Source organism: Triticum aestivum, chromosome 2A, assembly GCF_018294505.1.
Source record: "Triticum aestivum cultivar Chinese Spring chromosome 2A, IWGSC CS RefSeq v2.1, whole genome shotgun sequence".
Taxonomy (NCBI): Eukaryota; Viridiplantae; Streptophyta; class Magnoliopsida; order Poales; family Poaceae; genus Triticum; species Triticum aestivum.
The window spans coordinates 606,259,483-606,263,981 of record NC_057797.1 but is presented as its reverse complement, the minus strand read 5'-3'; the positions used below and the strand labels follow the sequence as shown (position 1 = coordinate 606,263,981).

Genomic DNA, 4,499 nt, shown 5'->3' with positions numbered 1-4,499 from the left:
GCATTTGTCTTCAGATACACGTTGGGATATCTGAATATGACTAAATATGTTTGAAGAAATTGATGGCCAAAACGGTGGTATCTCTTTGGCCAGATGACTGGACCATCTTCCATGATCCAGAGGAAGCACCTCTTGCACAGACATTTATATTTATTTGTGAATCCGATCCTAACAAGAGTATTTGACCTTTCACATTTTTCTGACAAAAAGTATAAGCACCTAAATTTTGGAATTCAATAGCTCCTAAAACAGATGTTTTGTCATAGTAACCAGAGGGGAGGATATATAGGTATGCCCTGCCGCGACGCAGCCCTTGATCCGTCTTCGGTCAATTTGCTGTATGATCTGATCATACTGAACATGTATCTATTGCATCGCTACAAGCTGAACTCACCATGTACTGATTATATATCTCCCTGGTCACAATTAGATGGCTAATAATTTCATGCACACAATAGCAGATATTCAGAGATTTGGAATTATTTTGTTGTCTTCTTTCTATGAAAGATAAGCATGAATGCAGCGATGGGAAACCTAAACATCATTGCCCATTTTATCTTTCACGGAGTAGGATGAATGTCATGGCAGCAGCTGCAAACTGCAAAAACATTATTGTTACGGGGTGCACCAGTTTCAACTGTGTCTTCTTGCAAGCTCCTTGTCAAGGAGAGTCCCAAGGTCAGTCTGTACGTTGTAGGCTAATTAATCCATTGATTATGTCCTGTGATTCTCTGGGAGCACTAAGAAATTATATGTTTTTATAAGGTGACTGAAACAATAATAATAATATTTTCAAGCCACATCCAGGAGATGAAAACTTTATTCGTAAGAAGTCACAAGGTTACCCTTTTTAGCTTGTCTCAAGCAATTAAGAGTGTCGTTCTTATTTTTTAGCAATTCGAATGTGTATCTCTTACGGACTAATACTATCTGATCTGACACCCTGGTAACCTCATGATTTTGTGTAATTTTTTTGAGCGCAAGGCTGTCTGACCCATTTTTTACAAGGATTTGCAATACTGAGAGACTCAGCCTGCACTGGTAAAAACCCCAATTGACTTTGCCCATGATTATTTCTATAATGGGTTGATTTTAGTGGGTTGGTCTGTGACGTGAATGTGAGCTAGAGTATAGGGATTACCTGCGCCGCTATCAGATGGTCTTATATTCTTATCTATTAATATCTCCTGCTCATTTGCTTACAGTTTGGTGATCCAGCACAATCTTTCTATTTTCTTCAAATTCTTAAGCAATTATTCTCATTTGAAGAATGACGATGGAGCATACCCTCTTTTAGAAAACTATTGTGGACCATGGGTGTTCAAGATTATATTGCAGTTTGGGCAATTGTGAGACGTCTATCACCATGAATTGCTTAGATGATGCACCAAAGTGGACCGATTTTGTATTCATGGACTTTGATATTTTTATTGATCTCATGGTTGTGAACATCAATGGTGTAAAGTATATGTATTGCTGGTCATGGATAAATCTTTACCGAGTTTTCATTTTATCATGTACATTTCAAGTCTTGCTTGCCAAATTTCCACAAGTTCTTGTTAAATTGTTTAACTGCCTCATGTTTGTTCTTCATTATTCCATATCAAAGTGATGTCGTCCAATGCGTCTGTTCCTGTCTGATGTAGAAATTGCTTTCCATGAGGCATGCCCTGAAGATGATACAATATCATTCCTCTTGGTGCCCGTGCTAATATAACTCTTATTTTCAAAAAACAATTTCTTTGTATTTGGGAGCAAGATATTAGGTAGAAATCTTTTGGTGAACTGCAGATTTAAGCGTCTCTGGCGAGTTCTTTGTCGGTCAGCTCCACCTCCCTTAGCGCTTGACCTAGCAGATGTGTGTGCGTGTGCAGATCACCCATGCCTCCACTACGCCACCTACTGTTGGATGGCACTGGCCGTCCAAGCGTGTGGAATTGGAAGGACTGTCCGTCATGGCGGCACAGCTCATCTCGGAGGAGAAAAGACCAAGGTCTTGTAGGTAACATCCCATCAACTACCTGTCTACTAAATAGAAAGCTTCCATCTTGATGTAATTTTCTGGAGGTTAATCCTACTTGCTTGTTTGATAAACCTTGTCATATGCTTCATGTGAGGTTTCTTGTATTGGTAGCAAGCAATGAGTTACTATATATGATATCATATTCCAAATACAATTATTGAACTCATCAGTTCAGCAGATCCTACATAAAAGGTGAAGTGAACACACAGCATGCATTTGCTTTGGTTTATGGTTTTTTACAGCGTCACTGAGTTTGCCAAAAGAAATTCGCCCAAAACAAACATCACGACACTCTGTTTTAGCCTAAACAGAAGCGGCTTCAGTTTCTGACATCTCTGAATTTTAAGAATAGTAGGACAGGATCTGCAATTGCACTTTGCAAGTTTTACTGATTTCTTGTGCAAGATCCTAAAACAGTTTACCATTTGATCCCTAGATTTTCTTATATTGTTGATGTTTCTTCCAAATAAATATACAATATGTTTGGGGTTTATCTTAGTGCCTAGCATGGTGCAACAGTTATATTTTTCTTCAACAACGGTGAAAGAGCTATAACTTATACCGATCTCTGATACAGGTTCTTTTTTTCTATGGAGGGCACTGTAACTATGTCATGGTCAGAACATTGATCCTGTTAGTAATTTAGTCTATATTATTTAGTTTCAAAAGAAATTTTCTCTTGAGTGAGAAGTTTCCATTTCTCTTGAGTGAGAAATTTCCGGAGGGCGGCGGTGTTGAAGTGACCCGCTGGCGCTGGCCAAGATCCCGATCGATGGGCGTGCCTGGTCGCTGGAGCCAGATCGTGCGTCGGCTTGGGGGCAACTCGGGGATGTCCATAGCAGTGAGCGACGGGGACCGAGCGTCGGGGCATGTCGCGGGTTCCGGTTGAGGGCTTGATCATATAACTGAATTATTATTGCTTGCTTTGATCAGAACATTGAACACTAGAGCTGAATTGAATCTCTTCACAAGATTCACTTTGATACAGCTATTTTCTTAATGACAGTCTTCATGTGAAGGTTTCAAGTACTACATATAGGAGGAGGCAGGAGTGGCTGCAATCTTGCTACAAAATGACACTTACGGAGCTTCTTTACCTAACATGGCCAAGAAGTCAGCGTAGAGTATAGCCGGTTGGATACATATCTGCAGAGTGCATGTAGTGTGTGTGTCAGATATACAGTGGGAAAACACGACAATGCAAGTGTCAGATCCTATTCTTGATGCAATTTTGCGACTCTATTTTGGACTCTAAGCAATTGGTTGATGTTAAGCTGAAACTCGGATCAGTCTTGTGGCTCTTCTGTACCTATATGTCTAGATTATTTACTAATGGTATATGAACTATATCTTCCTGTATAGGATGATCAATTTCAAGGAATAGAAAGACTATGGTTTTGATTTTTATCATGTTTTTGTGATTAGCTTCCTGGTAGACTGGACTTCCAGTTATCCGCTAGACTAAATAATTTCTAGCTATTTTTTAAATATTGATTAGTACACAGAGATGAATTATGTTGGTCTCAAAATGAAACACATTTCTTGGATGCCTTGACTGTATGCATACTTGTGTTATATGTGATGCGCTCACGATATATGATAGATGGTGTCTTCCTTTTCATAGCTTGATTAGATGCAACTGTGGACGTTTAATTACAACTAGACATGGTGGCGCGCTCCGCCGCGCCTGGAAAGAACTATAGTTTGTGGGAGACTTCAGGTGGCCTGGTCCTTACAGCATCGTTGGTGGCCTGATTTTGTGTGTGGCTGGTACCTTATCTATTTTTTCCCTGGGAACGGTCAAAATGGGTTGTATGGATAGCTGTGGACGGGGAAATACATGAATGAACCCAAGTACATCTGCACCCACTTCGAAAGACACCTTTTTAAGTTTTTTAAAAAAATCTAAAAATTGTTGCACATGTACAGCTTCACATTCTATGTGTGCGCCAAAAGTTATGAAGGATTTTTTTCGTGTGCAAAAAAGACAAAAAACTACCTCATGGAACACTAGTTTCAACCATTGAAATTTGTATTTTTTATGGAGGCAAAATAAAATGATGTATTTGTGTTGGTCCAGTGTGTTGAACATAGCATGACGGACAACCATATTTCTCTCACACATATGATCTGAATTTGGGGTAGCATGGACTGTCTAAACGGTTGAATTTTGAGAAGCCCTCTAGGCAACCATTTCACATCCGAACATTGTCGGGTGTACGAAGGAGAAATGAGCGTCGGACTTGGAGACGACGCTAATCATGTGTTCAATTCATTTATATGCATCATAGCCCGTAGCAACGCACGGGCACTCTGCTAGTAGATCTAGGTATTGCCATCTTCGATAGGCAATCCATAAGTGGCTCTCGTAATAGATTCATAAGGTAATTTAATTTTATTTCTAGAAAAGTGTTTCATGCCTTTCCTTAATGGAAATTGGAATCTAATATTTCCTTCCTTCATATCAATAATTGCA

At 39.5% G+C, this 4,499-nt stretch overlaps 1 long non-coding RNA gene across 1 annotated transcript; it reads left to right on the top strand.

Moving 5' to 3' along the window:
* Positions 1-1,493: 1,493 nt before the first annotated feature.
* On the top strand, positions 1,494-3,372 carry LOC123185683 (uncharacterized). The gene is made up of 2 exons (XR_006493461.1): positions 1,494-2,002; positions 3,043-3,372. It is a non-coding gene; the product is annotated as an uncharacterized lncRNA (long non-coding RNA).
* Positions 3,373-4,499: the final 1,127 nt, after the last annotated feature.